General features: G+C 46.5%; 1 pseudogene; it reads right to left on the reverse strand.

Annotated features, from left to right (window-relative positions):
* Positions 1 to 14,470: 14,470 nt before the first annotated feature.
* Positions 14,471 to 14,589, reverse strand: LOC120617455 (uncharacterized; annotated as a pseudogene).
* Positions 14,590 to 20,250: the final 5,661 nt, after the last annotated feature.

Genomic DNA, 20,250 nt, shown 5'->3' on the forward strand with positions numbered 1-20,250 from the left:
TAAGAATATTGGTTCTGGAATTGGATTGCTTGGGTTCTCATCCCAGCTTCATCGTTCTCCCCACAAAGTGTGTGACTTTAGGCAAGTTACTTATAACCGTAGTAGCTGCATCACAGAACTGTTACGAGGATTAAATGAGACAATCCATGCAAAATGCTTGGCACTGCACCTGGTACATAGTAGGTGCTTCAAAATGTGGGAGGAGCATGATGATGAGACATTGACATTGATGATGATGATAGTGCCTGAACAGCATGAGGTTCTTTTATTGAGCCTTTGTGTTTTGTGCAAGAGGAGATGGCAACTCTATTGCCATGAAATCCAGATAAACTCTGAAGTTAATTTTTATTTTTTAAAAAATTTCTGCTGTCAAGACTATTGTTGAGGGGCTACTTCATTTTTAAGGAGTTGTTATGTTTTTCTAACATAGCCCCATTATCTTAATCACTCATACATGTACTCCTTAAAATTCCGGACTAAGGACCTTTCGGACAGCTTGTGTTTTATGAACTCAGGCATATGCGAAATAGTCTGGAAGTGTGCTATAAATTATAGTGAGCAATTAGGACAAATGAGGAACTAGCTCTGCTTAGCCACTGTATCCTGGGCCAATGCAGACTGACCCCTTTGGACGTAGGCCTCTGCCCTTGAGTCCAAGTGGGCGAGTGGGGTCATAGAGAGGGGTGGTATTCAGGGTTCCTAGCATCACCAACAACATTCTCTTTGTGCCTCCTTTAATTTTTTTTTTAATTCAAAACTTTATATTGTTCAGCAATTTTAAGTTCACAGCAAAATTGAGTGTATAAATATATGGGGTACCCATGGGGTCTGTAGTGATGTTTCCTTGTTCGTTTCTGATATTAGTAAGTTGTAGCTTCTCCTTTTTTTCATTAGTCAGCCTGGCGAGGGGCTTATCAATTTTATTGATCTTTTTAAAGAACCAGCTTTTGGTTTTGTTGATTATTGATTTCCTGTTTTATATTTCAGTAATGTCTCCTCTATTTTTTATTACTTATTTCCTTCTGCTTACTTTGGATTGAATGTGCTCTTACTTTCCTAGCGTTCTAAGGTAGAAACTTAGATTATTGATTTCAGGTCTTTCTTTTCTAATAAATGCATTCAATGATATAAATTCTCCTCTAGGCACCGTTTTTCTCTGCATAGTATACATTTTGTCGTGTTGTGTTTTCGTTTTCATTTAGTTCAAAATATTTTTAAGTTACTCTTGAGATTTTTCTTTTATCAATGTGTTGTTTAGAAGCGCTTTGTTTAATGTTTAAAGTTTTTATTTATTTATTTGAAAAAGCAACATGGAACGAGGTTCCAACGGTATAAAGAAAGCAGACGTAGTGAAAAGTCAGTTTCTTTTCCATTTTGATCTACCTGTTTCCTTGTTCTCTCCAAGAGGCGGCTTCTACTCTCTGGCTCTTAGGTGCCCTTTCAGAGATTTTAAATACAGCAGAAGAGACAAGAAGCAAGGTCTTCTCATCCTTTTTTCTTTAAAAAGTGGTGGCACGTTCTTTACTTTGCCTCCTGCACTAAACAGTAAAGTTTGAGAACATTCCACATAACTACATTTAGTTTTATCCATTTCCCCACTGATGGACATTTGGGTTATTTCTGGTCATTTCCCATTATAATGTGATCTTAAAACAGGCTAAGGAATAGAGATTCGTCAGTTTCTTTTGGAGGAGAGACATAATGAAATAATTTGTAGCAGACCATTGTCTTTTCCCTTCCTCCCAGCATTCATTCTCTGTGCTTTTTAGAATAGAACCCTAGTTTTCCTCTGGGGAACTACCCCTTGCTCACTTTCTGGCCATGAGATTTGGTTGGAGCTGATTTTAAGGATGGGCATGTGACAGTGACCCATCCAGTCAGACGTGCTGAAACCCTCGGTTACAGTGATTCATTCAGGGAGGAACATGTGACCAAGTTCAGGCTGAAGAGGGACCTGAGACTTGCTGGAATTGTTAGGTCAGAGGTGCCACCTTCCCACTCAGGATATGGAACGAGTGGGTGGTCTGGAGGAAAAGAAGCATCGAGAACAGAAAGACAAGATCTGAGAAGAGGAGTCTTGCCCTGGAGGGTGGCTGCAGAACGGATGAAGGAGGAATCATCGAAGAATTTATATCAGTGAAGAAAGAACAAGACTTCGAGACATTCTGCATGGAGGCAAGAAGAAGGAGGTGTAAGGAGTTGGGCATAGCCCCACGGGTCTCAGTTTGGGGACCGAGGAATGAAGCCACTTGACTGAACTCTAACCACGAGAGGCGAGGCTTGCTGTGTGGGTGTGCTGGCTATTTGCTGGTCTTTCTCTTGTTCTGATCTGTGTCACAGGGAGCTACATTTCCATCTCTTTTGGCCTCTAGTCCAGGGACATGTTGATGGATGATTGGTGAGCAGGAGGGGATGAGAAGCCAGAGAGTTTTCCTCCTCCTCCCTCTGTTTCTAGCAGCCCACCAGCCGTCTGCATCTCACCCCGACTCGGACTGCAGCCAGACAGCCTCTCTTTTTATGGACTTAGCTCCAACAGGCAGGACCTTTCGGACAGCTCCATCTTCTAGGCTCTGGTACCCCAGCTTCTCCTGCTGTTCCTCTGGCCCTGGGATTGGGAGCACCTTCCTGCTGTGGTTAATCTCTGGGTTGCCTCAGGTACCCTGTTTGACTTCTCGGCCCTTCGATCACCTAGGTAAACAGTTCTTATTATTAAGTTCCCTCTGTTTGAAGCACATAGGATGACTTCTGTTTTGCCAGATGAATTTTAACTGATAGAGTGAAGGAGGGGTAGATGTGAGAAAGATGGGCTGGTGTACAGACAAGCGGGTATGCATAAAAGCACAGGTGTGGGACTTAGTCATGAGAAAGGAGGTTCTCAAGGAGAGCGAGTTTAGAGGGAGAAATGGGCAGGGACAGGACATAGGGACAGTCCTAAATAATTCACAAAGGATCGAGAAGCATCAGCCAAGTTGGCTTAGAAATGCTACATTCCAGACATGTAAGAGAACCATCCAGATGTAGTCTTACTGGGACCAGGGAAGAATTTTAAGGAGTACATGTATGAGTGTGTGCTCGCGCGCGCGTGCACACACACACACACACACACACACACACAGTTAGAAGAATTGATTGATACATTAGGGGTCAAAAAGAATGAGGGCACTAAACAAACAGTGATTCCGGACTAAGGGGGCTTAAGGGGTATAGTGCTATATCACTTAAAGCAAGAAGTTAAGAAGGGAGAAATGTGGAGAAATTGGAAGTTGGAGGTTAATATTGGGAACAGGACTAATATCTTTGTTGTGGGAGAACTACATTCATTACTAAAAGTAAAAAAAAAAAAGAACTTCATTGTACATATTTGGAAGTATGTGACTTGGCTCATGATATTGCCAGATCTACTTAGTCACGAGCCACGTGACTGTGGTTTTCACACTGGTTTTCAAAAAATATGGCGAGGTCTTCATGACCAGGGGTTCGTTGCCTGTTTCAGAAACCTAACTCTAGAGACTGACACCAAAGGAAAGATCCCATTGGTCGTAGACCCATGGACTTTCCGAGGTGGAAAGGGCCATTTTATAGAAGGTCAATCTGAAGCCCAGAGAGGGTCAAGCATTTGCTGATTCATGGGCTGCATGAGAGAAAAGCCATTTTTAATACTCGAAACAATGTCACGTAACTAGTAGAGCCCTTCTCCCTCTTACACACACTTGACTCCTTGAGAGCTGGGATTGAGTTTCAGAGTTTCAGAGGTGTGTGTGTGGACCACCTAATTGCCTTAGAATTCCAAATTCTGGAATCAAAAGTCCTTTGAAATCGGAAGTAACTCTAAATCGAGGTACAGAATGATTATGTCGCTGTGGGTGCCCAGGAATGGCGTATCTGCACAGGCTCTGGGGAGACACATCTGGAGCAGTGGCTGGAGGATGCAGCCATGGAGTGTAGTGGCCTCATCGGCTTAACCCTGAAGAGTGATGGCACTCACTCTTGGCCCTTTCTTTTGTAGAGCTGGGTAGAAAGTGGCATGAATGTGGTTCTCGGCAGGTCAAATGCCTTGTTTAATTATGGTACCTAGAATGTCTCATGGGTGAAATCAGCTTCGCCTTGCAGACTAGGAAATCGTAACTCAGTGAGATTAAGTGACTTGCCCAAGGTCACAGAGGCAAGGCTTATATCTACTGTAGCCAAATGTGAGCTTCTTGACAGCAGGGGTCATACGTCTCCTGCCTTGTCTCTTTCAGCGTGGCCCCTAGACTCTGCCATGGGGTAGACTCAAGTTGATTTCCTGTCTTCACAGACACAGGAAGCAGGCAGAGCCACAGAGCCGCGGAACCTTCTCCCGATGGGCTATGTCAAGACAGTGGCTCTGCCTGGCTCTCTCCGAGTGACCTGGGGCAGATCCCACCCTCTTGCAAGCCTCAGCCTTCCTATCTGTAAGGTGAGGGGCTTGGATAATGGCCTTAAGAATCCTTCCAGCTTTGATGAAGGATTCCGCGATGTCAAAAATAAGAGATTGTATTATCACGAATTGAAAAATAATTATCTTTTATGCTCCACGTGTAACTTTCTACTTCTCAGGGTATCTGTTAGTGTCAATGTCGCCTCATATGTCAGACACTGTTGTAATAAGTATGCAATTTGTGGCTGCAATTTCCACTTTATGGCAATAACTGATTTACACGAGGTGTTTTTAAAACGTGTCACTTGTATGTATGCACCTGCCAGGAGCTTGCTCTTTCATAATGAGTTTCTGGCAAGGTCAAAGAAAGTGCCCGAATTTAAGTAAACAAATAGCAGGCAAGTTTTGGACACTGAAGCCTCCTTCTTTCGCTGGGGAGGCGTGCAGCCTCCCCATAAGGGACGGTGACAACTCTCCGGTATTCAAACACAAAGACCTCTGACTTGGCGGATCAAGATTACAGAAATTTTTTTGACGGGTGCTCTCAAACTCCGATTCGGGGAGGGAAAGGATGTTCAGAGCCTTTACATGCACTGAAATGGGGCTGCTGTACGTGAACTTGCCAGATACCAGGTAACCAAGAAGGACCAGTTCACCGAGTGTCCAATTTGTTGGTTGATCATTCAGATAAAAAATTATAAGGCAAATATTTGAAGGGCAGAGACAGAGTGAGAGGCAGGGGCATCCTGAAAAATAAAGTTTAATTTGGTGAATTTTTTCCTTACTGTTCATGATTGGAAAACTGGTTATTTTGCACGTTAGCTTTTGACTGACTGATTTTTGGCACTTTGGTATATTTCTGAGGGCCGAGTCGGTCAGTTGGGGGTCTTCTCAAACTTTGACCTTTTGGTGCCGCTGATGCAGATTTTAGACCCACCTAGTTCATCCCTTTGCAGCAAGGCAGAACCTACCTGAGCCAGCACAACTCCTGGAAAAGAGAGTGTGATAGATAATAAGACAGGCAGTGCATGATGGGTCTAATCCTTGCCCTACACACCCTGGGCGAAAGGGTTTTGAGGAATCTTTCTCTTTAATTCTGGCAGGACTTTAGTGGCCTCTGAAGCAGAGCCAAGCAGACACAAGCTCCTGGGAAACTTGATCCCCTTGCAAGCCTCTGAAGTCCATTCGGCCAGTCTCTAAACATCACCGCTCCCACGTTATGCTGCCAGGATTTTTATAAAACTTCCCATGTTAGTGCAATAATGACAGAAGCACCCAGAGGCCAGGAAAGACAAGGGAAGTGAGGATGTCTTTGGATAAAGCATCTGCTGACCCGGCCTTTCTTGGACACTCCGAGCCCCCATGAAGCAACTCGTCGAGGTTGGCTGCCCACCAAGACAAAGGCTGGCTGAGAAGGGGCTGGGATTCGGCCACTTGTTCAAAATCCTCCCAAAGGTCATTCATCTGGCTGGGATTTCTTCTTGAGCCTTGCCTGGCCCGTGCGGCTTATCCTGATGCAGGCTGGCCTGGGAAGCCTACAGCTCAGGTCTGCAATGTCCAGCTGCTTATTGCTATAGCCCGGGGGCCAGCACAGTGCCAGGGCGAGCAGAGAGGCTCCCACGTTCGTGGATTGGATGGTAGCCTGGAGAAGCATGCAGCCAGCAGAGTGCGGACTTTCCTCCTTCCGCTACTGGCTACTTTGTTACAACTGAATTCTTTCTCAGACAGGTTACAGGGTGCAGGGCACGCTAACAGGGATTTCTCATTCCTCCAATGTGGCCCGTTTCCTGGTGGTGGTACCACCCATCATGTTCATCATTCCCTTAGCCAGGAATGCCCTCTCTCTGTGGTGTCTGCTAGCTTGCCCGGACTCCCCCTTCTCCAATACCCCGCTCAGATGTCGCTTCCTCTGTAGAGCCTTCCCAGTTCCACCAGGCTCAGATGACTCAAATTTGTGATTATCTGTGCACATCAGCATCTCCACTAAATTGTAAAACCTTCGGAGACAGATGCTTCGTCTTTATTCTCATTTATTCATTCACTTGTTTAGAGAGCATAATATAATACTGAAGAGCACTAACTATAGTCAGAGATAGCCTGGGCTTGAAGGTTAGCTGTGAACTTATTGGTCGTATAATCTATAGTGAATGAGTTAACGTCTTTAAACCCTATATTTCTGATATGCAAAAATGAATACAGTGGTGGTATTCACCTCCTATGGTTGTTGAAGGAATTCGCTGCATGTATCATTTTTGGGACACTTGCTATATAGCAAGCATTACGCTGGTCATAGTCATTATTATGATTATTCATTTATTCAACAAATATTTATTGCACAAATGTTGGGTACCTGCTACTCTCCTAGGTGCTGCCTCTGGGATCTAGCAAGATGATTGGTACAGGCTTAGGGCTTGGTAAGTAAGTGTTTACTGGATGAATGAAGATTTAACGAGCCATGGACTTAGTTTCTAAATCTGTGTAATAGTCAGTTAGGCTGGACTCTGTCGTGTAACAAACACTCCCCCTAACCCCACTCCCACCAAATCTCAGCAGCTTGATTTAACAGAACTAAATAGTGTTCCTATCATGCGCTTAGTGTGAGCCGGCTGGGATGTCCTGCTCGTCAGAGAGCCAGGCTGACCACGGCACATCTCAGCACCTGCTTCCACCATCTCTGCAGCATTAGCTCTTAGAGTTTCCACTTAAAGTGGCACAGACCATCTCTGCTCACATTTGATTGGCTAGAGCAAGTCACGTGGCCCTGCATAACTTTTTAAAGGGGAAAGAGAATTGCAATTACTATCCTATCCTGTGCCCAAAAGAAGGAGGATCAGAATATCTGGGTACAGCCCTCTTGACCATCATGGGCTAGAAGCTGATGACACTGTCTTCTGACTAATATGCAGCCATCGTTGGCTCACAAAGAACCTCCGGTCCAAGGTCAGTTTCAGCAGCTACTCCCAGGCTTGTACTTTGGAATTAAATTTTCAGACTAGGTCTTTTTTATACGCTTCTCACTTCCTCACTCAATTATACTTTAAGCAGATGGGTGAGCCTGTCAACCTTAAGAAAACAACAGAAAGAAACAAATTTATGTAAAACATCCCACATTCTAATTAAATTTCTCTGCCACCCCAAGGTTTTGAGCTTGGGTACTGATTTGCACTTAAAAAAAAAAAATTACAACGGAAGCCCAAATTCATGAAAACTTGCAAAGTGCTTTCATGCTGTTCTCTACGGCTGACACGTCAATGCAAAGGATGCTTTCATTTCTCCCCATGACAAACACCTCTGTTTTCGTTGCTTGATGGCTTGGAACGGGGTTCTGTTTAAAAGACGATTGAAAGCTGCTTCCAAATGCAGACCTAGCGAAGCAGGCCAGGGGGAAGGTGTATGTGGAGGGTTAAGTGCGGCGAATCTTAATCAAGCATTTAGGGGTCTCTGAAGAACCTCGTGCAGACCTGTGATGACTCTGGGCTCAGCCCGAGGCTCCAAGACACCCCTCACCACAGCCCTGCAGACCCTCTCGCCCCAATCGAGAGAGAGAGTATTAGCCGTCCATTCCTGTCACCAGTAACTCCCAAACTTAGCAGTTTAAGTCAACGCAAGTTTGCCCTTTCACACGGGTTCTGAGGGCCAGGGATCCAGGAGCCGCTGGGTTGGGTGGTTCTGGCTCAAGGTCTCCCATGAGGTTGTGGTCAAGCTGTCGTCTGTGGCTGCAGTCATCTGATTGCTGGACTGGGGCTGAGGGTCCCTTCCCACGCTCAAACACGTGCTTGTCAGATGGCCCCAGTTTCTTGCCATTTGCTCCTCTCCACTGAGCCATTTATGACATGGCTGCTGACAGACAGACAGACAGACAGACAGACAGACAGACAGACAGACAGACAAAGATGGGAGGCATACTCTTTTCTTGGAAACAACACATATCACTTCTGCTAAATTCAGTCGGTCACACGGACTGACTCTAATACAGTTTTGGAGAATACCCAGGACGTGACTGTCAGGAGGTGGGGATCATTGGGGGTCATTTTCGAGGCTGATAACCTCACGACACGCACACACATTTTAAAATCAGTAAACAAGAGAACAAACTATCTACCGTGTCCAAGATGTCGGCTGGGTGATTTACATGCGTTAACTCAGTCTTTACAACAACAGTGCAAGGTACGAGCTGTTATAATGCCACTTTCGCAGGTGAAGAAGCTGAATTTCAAAGAGGTGAAGAAGCTAAACACTGTTTGGGTGGGACGTGGTGAGCTAGGGCACAGAATAAAACCCGTCTCATGCAAAAACGCTCCCTGGAGCCATGTTACTGCTGGTAACAGTGTGGTCTCGACAGTGACCTTTGCAGCTAGCCCTACCTGGCCTCAACTTTAGCTACTGCTCTTTACCAACCACGTGACCTTGAGCAAGTTATCTGACCTCTCTCAGACTCTCTATCCTGGTCTGTAGGAAAGGGATGGACGCACGAGGCCGCGTGGAGATGAAAGCAGGCGACTCATGCACACGGCCAGCTCGGTGCCGGGCGCCGGCCAGTGCTCCGTAAATGCTGGATGCCGTGGTTTGAATCCCAGGCTGTGCCCCTGACTAGCTCGAATTTTCTCCCCTCACCCTACCTCAGTTTCTTCATCTGAGAAATGAGGACGCTAGATTATGTGTCCCCGGTCACTTCCAATCCATAGTCCATCACATTTAAAAAATTTTTTTTTTAAAAACATAACATTTATCTGAATCTTGAAGTTGTGCCAAATAGTGTGAAGCCAAACCATCCTCTAATTAAACTGCGAAATCGACTTTCGCTGGTATTTAAGGGAGGTGGGTTGTGGCTTTCTCTTTCATGCTCTATGCTCAGAGGAAGCCTTGAGGTAGAGGGGAACACGTGCTGGGCGGAGGACTCGGGGCTCAAACCCCAGTTTTGGCTCTCACTGGCTGCGTGACCTCAGGGAAAGTTCTTAACCTCTCTGGTCTTTTGCTTTCTCTTTTTTTTTTTTTTTTTTGCGTTTTTTAGACGGATGCTTTCTGATCAAAGGAGTTTGGGACACAGAACATGAATGAAACTCCTACAGACGCATTGACCCTGAGAGGCTTTTAGAGGGTGCTTCCTGTGCCTTTCCTTCCAGAATAAAGATTCCGGGCCTTTGAGCCCACGGGTGGAAAGGCCATGCCCATTAACCTCTGGGGAAAAACAGCACCTTCGCCTAATAGATTTCTCAGAGGAAGAGGTATGGAGGTGTCAGAGGCAGTGACAAAACAACCTCGCATTGTCCCTAACCTCTGGGGGCAGAAATGCCGGCTCTTGGGGAGGGACTGAGTTTTGTCTGCCAGGCAAAGAGCAGAAATCGGGCCAAGGACAAGAGGAAGAAGGGAGGGAAGGGAAGTGCGCGTGCGTGTGTGCGTGTGTGTGCGCACGCGTGTGCACCCCTCCGGGTGGGGCCGTTTGGAACCAGCTCTGACCTTGGCCGCGTATCCCTCTCGTCCTGCGTGGATGCTGCAGATGGCGCTTCCAACCAGTGACTGTGGGTTGTCTCTGCCTCTGCAGCTTCCCTGTCAGCATCTGTCGCCAGTGACAGCGCTGTGGGGGTGTAGGATTGTGACCCAGCCCCTCTGCACTCTGCTCTAAAGAAAGCGCCCTGGTCCCCGCTCCCACATGGGGACTGAGTTCCAGCCACCTCTGCTCGCCCCTGGTGCCAGAGTGCACAGACCCCCACCTCCGACACCCCCTGCGCGGAGCGCCTCCGTCTGACTTCTGACCGCGTTTGGGGAGACGCTTACGTCGTTCTGAGTGACGCTCTGACACACACACATGAATTTTAAAAAATGCTTTTCCTCTCATTCTTTCATACTTCTCTGTTTGGTTCAGACAGTGGTTCGATGAGGCAGACATGGCCCCGTCTTGACCGGACATACGATTTCATGACATTTTGAAAATCCTCATGGTCTTTTAATTGAAATTTTTATTGGGATAACTGTGGATTCCCAGGCAGTCGTGAGAAAGAATAGAGACCCTGTGTACCCCTAACCCATTTTCTCCCAATGATAAGCATTTTGCAAAACCATAGGACAATAGCATGACCAGGATGTTGAATCTCTCACAATTTTTAAGAGGATTTTAAAAAAAAAAATGCTCTCAGGGAGGTCGGAGGGCCAGGGTTCGTGCTCACGCCCTTGGCCTTGGCGGGCACTGTTCTTCAGGTCCTCGAGTCAGTAGACGGGCAGCCCGGCCAGGCTCTGGTGTGGCAGTGCCCCGGGTCGCTTTCCTGGCACTCAGGGGGCGGGATGAGAAGGGTTCTTTTATATCTATCATGTTATAGTTTTACACGTAGCTCACGGCCTGCCCTGGTCTTTTTATTAGCTAAATTTTATCTCACTTGGAGGCCATGGAATCGAGAGCTGCAAGGCTCCGTGTTAGCCGTATCCATTTCTGTCATCTCCCCAACATCCCACTGCGTTTCCTCAAGGAACTTTCCCCCCACCCACCATGGCAACCCCCACGCCCCATTCAGTGGGACAGACACCCGCCTCCCAGTCTAGGCTGGGGATAAAGTTGGCTTACTTGGTCTAATGAGATCTTTCCATTCCATTCATGGATTGGTTCAGGTTTGGGGCATGACCTCCACGAGCCAGTGAGAAGCTGTCCAAGGACATTGTTCCATGGTCGGGGATGCTGAGAGGCTCGGATGTAGGCCTGGTGCTTCTGGCGGTCCCCTTGACACCTCAGTGAAAGAGCTGGCTCAAAACTGGGCCAAAACGGAGGAAAGCGGGGCTGGCAGATGAAAAGAGAGAGAGAGAGAGGCGGAGAAATCGAGTCCCAGAGGTGTTGACAGCCGCGCTGAACGTGACACAGCTGTTTGCAGTGGCCCTCGAAGTAAGCAGAGCCTCCCTTTCCCATTAAGTTCAGGCGAGTCGTGGTGACTTCCAGGTGAGGGGCCTGCTGACTTCCGGCGGCGTCTGGTCCCGTGGGCGGCTCCGAGGGGACACAAGCCGGGTCGGAGGGAGAAGGGTTTGCAGCCGCCTGCTCGAGCTTGGGACTCAGGGCGCACTGGGGGGCGTTTCTCTCCCTTCGATGATCTCGATCTCGGAGGAGTTTGCAGATCTCATTTGTTTTCGGCTGTGATCACGTGAAGCCACCTTAATACAGAAGCGCTTGGCTTGGCTCATCCCGTTAGGAAACTGAGTTACGGCCCCGCCCAGCCGCCTCCGCCCACCCCCCGCCCCCCACTCCTATGGCCCATTAAAATGTACATGAGCTCACCTGACACTGTCAAGCCCTGTGTGGGGGCCCTGCCTCCTCTTCCAGTATTGAGCAGAGTGACTCACAGATCTCATCCCTGAGCCATTTGTCAGGGAGCAGCGAGTTAGGACAGGGCGATCAAGTGCTAACTCCTGCCGCCAGCTCAGCCTCATTGGCACAGAGCCTCCTGGGGTTCAGCTCTATGCACAGGTGGGCGGGGTCCACAGCCAAGGGGTGCTGTCACCTTCTGCTCCCCCATCTGGGGGCTCCTGGAAAGTCTTGGCACTTACCCAGGTGAGGGTGGTAACCTCACAGAAGAGGGTTTCGACTGGGGACACGAAATAGGTTCACCTGGAGGAGCTTGAGTCTGCTTCCCTCCACCCATCCCTCCATCCATCACTTATCTAAACAGGTAAAGCAAGCCTAGAGTGAGCAATTGGAACAGAGCCTCCTTGTTCATAAAGTAGGCAGGGCGCAATAATGACCCCAATCACGGAGGGTTGTCACGATCATTAAGTGAATTACTATATGCGAAGTACCTAGCATGGTGCCGGCTTGGTAAGTGCCAAAAGCGAGTGACTATCACTGATTTAAGTCTCGCACTTCTCTCTGCCACCACCCAGTTCCCTGCCCATCACAGGCCCCAGAGGTCTTCCACGTACATGTATACCCCACCCTCCTGCCCCGCTGTCAGCCGGGCTGGGGACCTCAGGCTTGGAAGCTGAGTAAGACTCTGGGAAATGTCAAAAAATGAGAGGGTGGAGCCACTAAGGTAAGAAGGACGTGGCCATGTTTCTGCAATTGCCTAAGCCGGGTGGACTGCCTAGAAGAGGTGCTCCATGAGTTAATATGCTCGATATGGCTGTGAAAACAACAGTAACAATAATAATAATAACAGATAGAGTAAGGGGGCACAGGTTGGGGCTTATCCTGTTACCTTAGAACTCTGGTTAGAGCCCCAAGCTCAAGTCAGTCAGCACGAAAAGCTTCTACAGCCCAGCAGAGCAGCAAAGGAACCAACAGACTCATTTCCCAAGGCCTACAATGTGTACTTCCCCCCATCCCCCTTTGGAGGTCTGGGACAAGTGGTGAATGGGTCTTTGACACTGAGGAGAAGAGCTCTGAGACACTTATGAGGAGACTCCCCAAACTAGGAAGAGGGTCAAAAGCTCTGGTGGGCCCTCCCCCCAAATTAGGAAAGCAACACCGAGTGAAAAACAGTTCATTTGGAGGAAATCGTTGACTGTTAGCAAGAAATATTTTTGAGTAACCCAAGATGGCAACCTTTGTGTAATGCCCCCCATCCATCTCGGTATGTCTTGAATTTTAAGGATTTTGAGCAGGGGGCTGGTGGGTTGGTCAGAATTCTGTGGGCTGTGAGCATGAGGTTTCACACGTGTTCCTTTCATTGGCAAACTTACCTGGAACCATATAGCAAAGGGGATTCTGGAAAATGTAGCTTCCAGACTTAGAAGGGATTGACAGTGATGCCAATTTCCCTACAAGAATGCAGACATTTTGGGCCATCCACCGTTGACTATTTTGTGAATTCTTTTGCAGGAGAATTGCACAAGAACCTGGCTCTTTGTTTCAAAGAATCTGAAGCAGTGCAAACAAAACTCAGGTGCCTTAGACCAACCATGCCTTGAAAAAGCTGCAGGTGACATGGCGAATCCTCCTGGGTGTGTTCGCTAGATTTACAGTACCAGTGACATGCAGGAGGCTGGCCCTGGACTCTTGGATTACATAAAGGGGCGTGAGTGAAAGCCACGCACCTCCGCCCTGCCCCCGGTGGCCATCGTACCTGACTTGGCTGCGTTTCTCCATGGAGCGGGTGGCTGAGGACTCAGAGTTGCTTTCTTTCTGGCTCCATTAGCACGGATCCTCCTGTATGAGGTGACGTGTGACACCCAGTTGAGAATGATCTCTAATGAGTTAGTGTGGGTGCTTCTGTTCATACTGGATTCTGGCAGTTAGGATGAATGGTATCACCGAACTGACTTGTCTGTGTTTTGGATTAAAAAAAAAAAATGTTAAGGACCCAGGCAGTATTGCTGCCAGAGAGATCTGCAATCAGAAAACTTGAGAACTTAGATTTGAAAATGGCTTGAAAGAGCCTTCAGTCTGTTTCCATAGAGCAAGGGCAGGTCTATCTCTGGGGTCAGTTCCTATGCTTTGACCAGCTAATTTTAAGTGTCTGCATCTTGAAAGAAGTCACAGTGACATTTTGGGAAGCCTCTTGAATTTTTAGATTAATCACTGACTACGATGGCAACTTTTGGCTTATTAGAAGGATTTTTAAGGGCAGAATAAAATAACAGAACTAACCGTCTTAGTCTGAGTTCCGCAGAAATCAGAGCCTGAGATGAAGGCTCGCCTTTGAAGTAGACTGTTTGGAAGGTAACGCTGGGGAGACCAGGGCAGGGGAGTGGGCAGGGGAGTGGGCAGGGGAGTGGGGCGAGCCAAGCCAAGGGTGGGTTACTGAGCTGGCTCCCTGTGTGGGTATCCGGTGCTGGGTTCTTTCTAAAATTCTTTTAATTTTTCAATCACAGCAGGCATATATTATGTTAATTTCAAGTGTTTAACATAGCGATTAGACATTTTTATAATTTACCAAGTGATCACTCTCATAAATCTAGTACCCGTGTGACACCATGCATGGTTTTTACAATCCTACTGACTACATTCCTTATGCTATACTTTATATCCCCATCACTATTTTATAGCTACCAATTTGTACTTTTTCTTTTTCTTTTTTTAGGCGAGGCGACCCTTGGTTGACCTCACAGATTGCAAGGACCTTGTCAGCTTACGATCCCTTATTTTTTTATTTTTTACACCTACAGCACCTGGTCTTCTTAGGTGGTCTCCCATCCAAATACTAACCAGGCCTGACCCTGCTTAGCTTCTGAGATCAGACGGGATCGGGTTTGTTCAGGGCGGCATGGCTGTAGACCCAGTTTGTGCTTATTAATCCTTTCTCCTTATTTCACTCACTCTCCCAAACCCCCTCCCATCTGGCCACCATCAAAATGTTCTCTGTAGCTATGAATTTGTTTCTGCTTTGCTTATTTTGTTTTTTAGGTTCCACGTGTAAGTGAAATCTTATGGCACTTGTCTTTCTCTGACTTACGCCACTCAGCATGATATCCTCCAAGTCCATCCATGTTATTGCAGATGGCGAGATTTCAGATTTTTTCTATGGCCGAGTATAGTAATATTCCATTGTATATATGTACCATCTCTTATTTATCCATTCATCCACTGATGGATGCTCAGGTAGCCTCCATATCATGGCTTTAGTTAATAATGCTGCAATGAACATATGGATTCATGTGTCCCTTTGAAGTAGTGTTTTGGGTTTCTTCAGATAAATACCCAAAAGTGGAATTACTGGGTACCTCTTTGTCTCTTGTTATAGACTTTGTTTTAAAGTCTATTTTGTCTGGTATATGCATTGCTACTCCAGCTTTTTTTGTTTGTTTCCATTTTTATGAAATATCTTTTTCTATTTCTTTACTTTCAGTCTGTGTGTCTTTTCATCTGAAGTGAGTCTCTTGTAGACAGCATATGTAAGGGTCTTGTTTTCTTATCCATTGAGTCACTCTATATCTTTTGATTGAAGCGTTTAATACATTTATGTTTAAAGTAATTATCGATAGATCTGTAATTATTCCCATTTTATTATTCATATTTTTGATCTTTTTAACCCCCTCCCCCTCCTTCTTAAGGTAGTCCCTTTAATATTTCTTGTAATCCTGGTTTGGTGGTGATGAACTCCTTTAGTTTTTTCTTGTCTGGGAAGCTCTTTATCTGTCCTTGGATTCTAAATGACAGCTTTGCTGAGTCATCTTGGTTGTAGGTCCTTGCTTTCCATCTCTTTGAATATTCGATGCCTATCTCTTCTGGCCTGCAAAGTTTCTGTTGAGAAATCAGCTTACTCTCTTATGGGAGCTCCCTTGTAGGCAACTAACTGCTTTTCTCTTGCTGCTTTTAAGATTCTCTCTTTGTCTTTAACCTTCGGCATTTTAATGATGATGTGTCTTGGTGGTGGCCTCTTTAGGTTCCTCTTCTTTTGGACTCTCTGCACTTTTGGGCTTGTGTGACTATTTTCTTCACCAGGTTAGGGAAGCTTTCATCATTATTTCTTCAAATAGGTTTTCAAATCCTTGCTCTCTCTCTTTTCTTTCGGGCACCCCTGTGATGCGAACTTTGGTACGCTTGACGTTGTCCCAGAGGTCCCTTAAACTCTCCTCATTTTTTTGGATTTTTTTTCTTGCTGTTCTGATTGGGTGTTTTCTGTTACCTGATCTTCTAAATTGCTGATTTGATCCTCTGCTTCACCTGATCTACCGTTGATTCCCTTCAGGATAGTCTTCATCTCAGTGACTGTATTCTTCATTTCTGACTGGTTCTTTTTTATCTTTTCTATCTCCATTTTTATATTTTCTTTCTCTTTGTTAAAGTTCTCACTGAGTTCATTTCCTCTTTCCCTAAGTTCATTGAATATCCTTATAACCAGTGTTTTGAACTCTGCTTCTAGTAGATTGCTTGTCTCCATTTTGTTTATTTATATTTTTTTTCTGGAGCTTTGTTCTATTCTTTCATTTGGGACATGTTTCTTTGTCTCTCCGTTTTGGCTGCCTCAGTATGTGTTTACCTCTGTGTATTACGTGGAGCTGCTAGGTCTCCCGCTCTGGTGTCTGCCCAGTCTGCCTTTTAGGTGTGTTATCCTCACATGTAGACATGGGCAATGCTCTGGTTCTGTTCGAAGCTGGCCACCAGGTGTGCTGGCTCCAGGTCCTCCTGGGAGGGAATCCACTGCAGGCCAAGTTCAGCCGCAGCCGATGCCCTGCCCGGGGCCACCTGGCATGAGCCACCAAGCAATCTGCAGATGCCCACCATCTACACTGAGCTTGGAGGTGCCTGGGAGAGGCCAAGCCATGAATCAAGGCTGGCTGCTGCTAGTGCCGGGTCTGGGGCTGCTCAGCAAGGGTACTGGGCACGCTGAGGCCAGATGCTGCTTATTTAGGGTTTGCGAACCTTTGGGAGATTTTTGGAGAGTCCACAGCATGAGCCAAGACATGCCATTTGTATGGAAAAGCCACAGGAAGTGGGTTGGCTAGGCCTGCATGTTGGGAGGGGCGTGGTCTCAGGGAATCAGGGGCGGGGCGGGGCGACCGGCGTTGGCCAGGTGGGCGGAGACTCAGATATGGCAGGCACCTGTGTCCGCTGCCAGGACGAAGAGGGCTCAACACAGGACCAATGGCCTCTGCTGGCAGTTCTGTCTGGGAGCAAGCTGCCCCTCCAGACCTCACCCGAAGCCAGACACCTCAGTCCCTCCCCGTGTGTCCTTGGAGCCTTTCGAGCCACGGCCCAGCACTGGAGCCCAGAGCCAGCGAGTCCATCAGTGGTAAGTCTGCACGCGGGCCTGTTAAGAGGCGTTGCAGCTGCCCTTTGTGTCACTCAGCCACAGGCTCCACTGGTTTTCACAGCCAGATGTTGTGGGGACTTCTCTTCCCCACACAGGAACCCTGGGCTGGGGAGCTTGGTGTGGGGCCGGCAGCTGAGACATCCCTCCTGATTTTCAAACGCCGCCTGTGGGACTGAGAGCAGCCTGTCCCGCATCTCTGTCCCCCTCACCCGTCTCGAGGTGGCTTCTTTGGTATGTCCTGAGTTATAGGATGCTGTTCAGTTAGACTTCAGATGGTTCTCAGTGATCGTTGTTCTGTAGTTTGGTTGTGATTTTGATGTGGTCCTGAGAGGACGTGAGCACAGCACTTCCCTACTCCGCCATCTTGACCTGGTGCTTGATTCTGCTAGAACTTGCTAGGGAGTTTTATGGGATGCACCTGAGAAACAAAGAGGGAAGTGTCTATCCACTGGCTCCAGGTGCCCCCTGATCCAAGACGGTCCCATGAGGGTTAGCTCCCTTGCATTTCCAGGTCACGAATGCACAATGCAGGTTCGAGCAGTGCCCCAGGCAGGAACTGAGACGCACTCAGGGCAGGCCCAGATTGGGTGGTGATCCGACTCTACCGAAAATGATCACGGTGCGGGCAGAACCAGTCTTTGCGGCAGTGACTGAAGGCAGAGGTGGGGTTGAGAAGGCTCCGAGGAGGGGCATGAGAGGTATCCACGACATCTCCCAAACAAGGAGCTGATGTTGACCATTCTGGACGTCAGGTGCGGGGATGGTCCAGTTAAAATTGATAGAACAGTGACACGATAAGGCCCTTCCTCCTACTCTTCCCAAATTATCCATACTTTCCCTAATATAAAAAATATCTTAGGTATATAAAAGTATTTTATTTATGATAAAATTTAAACTGCAGTTACTTCCGAGAGTTATATGCTCAAATTTGAATTCGCATTGAGATATAAAAGATAGGTAAAATGTATGAGTGATGGTTAATTTTATGAGTCAACTTGACCGGGCCACAGGGTGCCCCGATATCTCTTTACACATTATTTCTGGTGTATCTGTGAGAATGATTCTGGCTGAGAGAGGCATTTGAATGGGTAGACTGAGTAAAGCCATGTGGGTGGATCTCCTCTAGTCCCTCGGAAGCATGAGCAGAACAGAAAGGTGGAGTAAGGGAGAATGTGCCTCCCCGCTTGGCACCTCGGGCTTCCTCCACCTTCGGACTCAGACAGACTCAAACTTACATCGTCAGCTCTCTTGGGTCTCCTGGGAACTTGTCAGCCTCCATAATCACATGAGCCAATTCCTTATGGTAAATCTCTTCATATATATGTATATCCCTCTGAGTATATAACCAGTAATCTGTAGATAGAAATCTTATATATCTTAGATACATATCTATAGATTTATATCTTATTGGGTATCTATCTATCTATCTATCTATATCTATCTATCTATCTCCTATTAGTTCTGTTTCTCGGGAGAACCCTAATAAAATATGTATTTTCTCCCAAATCATGTTTTATGGGGAAGGAGGATGTGACACAAGTATCCTGGGATGGATCTGATGTAGTTGTGAGCCAGATTTTCCAAACGCACTTTTTTCATGATCATCTTTGCTTCGCTTAGTGTCTATAACCTTGGGAGTTGTCTTGTGCTTCCCCGCCCTCAAGCATGGCCCCCCCACCCCCCTCCGTCATTCTTCTCCCTTAGCTTTTGCCACGAGGAGCTTGATGTGAGGAGAAAACTCAGCAAATATTTAAGTAAATATTTATGGGATGACATGAATGAATGACTATGGAGTTAAAAATAGAACATTTTCTTATTCGACTCCTGGGTAGATGCACAGCCAAACAAAACCAAATAGATTCTTGCATAGATTAAAGCCACCTTTCTGACCTCCCCGAATGAGTTCGATGACTACTTCTCCTTTTGTTTCCAGACCACCATAGTGGCTCTAGCCCTCTTTCTATGGTTTAGTGTTTAAAACTTGCTAGAGTGTGAGCTCCTCAAGGACAAGGACTATTTCTCGTTCATCTTTCTGTTGTCAGCACTGAGCGAAGCCTCTGGTGCTTAGCTATTTGGAATTAGAATCTGACTTTAGCCTATACAAATCACAACAGCTTCAATAATAGAATTATAAAAAAAAACAACCCTATCTGTAAAATAAAAGGGCTAGGCATACCTCCCAGCTGAGTGACTTTGTGCAAGTCACCGAATTTCTCTGTGCCACAGTGTATCTAAGTGGAAAATGAGAGGCCAAACAGGATCGAGAGATACTTGGTGCATGGTGCTTGCTCTGCTTCCTGTGCCTTGGCTGACATTTCTAATGGATCATGACTCTTCCCCACTGAGCACAGACATGGCTTATTTTTCTTAATCTCATACTTGAGGCAGCCTCTGCCAGTTGATCAGAATAATCTTTGAAAACATAAATTATATCTCTCTCCTGCTTAAAAGCTTCCAAAGAGCTGAATCCAGCCTGATGGCAAACTAAGGCTATCGAAGAAACCTCCAGCTACAGATATATTATACAATATATACATATCCTCAGGTACTCTATCTGAGCATCTGAGGCAAAGACAAAATGCATGACCGATCCTGTAGAAAAGAAAGGGAAGTAAGCAGTTGCCAGAAACATAAACGAGACTACACAGAAGGGGGAAAAGCATGTGAGCTCATGGCGTGGCTGCCCAGGGAGGAGGAGGATGGATAAGGGCTTGAGTGTGTTATTAGGTCCAGTAATTAAGTTTTTGGTCAAATTCAGGAATAGGGGATACAGTCTTGTGTCTGAATGAGGCAAAGAGTTGGAATGAAAAACCACACAAACAAGGATGTTTGAAGGGTTGATCTGTAGTGATAAGATTCTGTGAAAAAAATTCTACCTATCAACATAAAGGGACAAGGAAACATGTTTGTGCTTTGGCTCTGGGTGAAAAACATTATTCCTGAGAAATGGAAATCTCTGTTTTGTGCTTTGTGCAAACTTAGGATCAAAATCTATTCTTTCCATGTTCTCCATAAACCCAAACTGAAAAAAAAGTTAATGCATAATTTATTCTAAGCCAATGTTACTTCCTGCATCCCTGGCAGAAGTAAACTCGAAACTCCTGTGTAGGGTCACCTCTATTTCCCATGCTATGTTCACAGACAGAGTGAGACTGAAGATGAACCCTCAATTCACAATTACAA

This window comes from Pteropus medius, unplaced genomic scaffold, assembly GCF_902729225.1.
Source record: "Pteropus medius unplaced genomic scaffold, Ma_sr-lr_union100, whole genome shotgun sequence".
Classification (NCBI taxonomy): Eukaryota; Metazoa; Chordata; class Mammalia; order Chiroptera; family Pteropodidae; genus Pteropus; species Pteropus medius.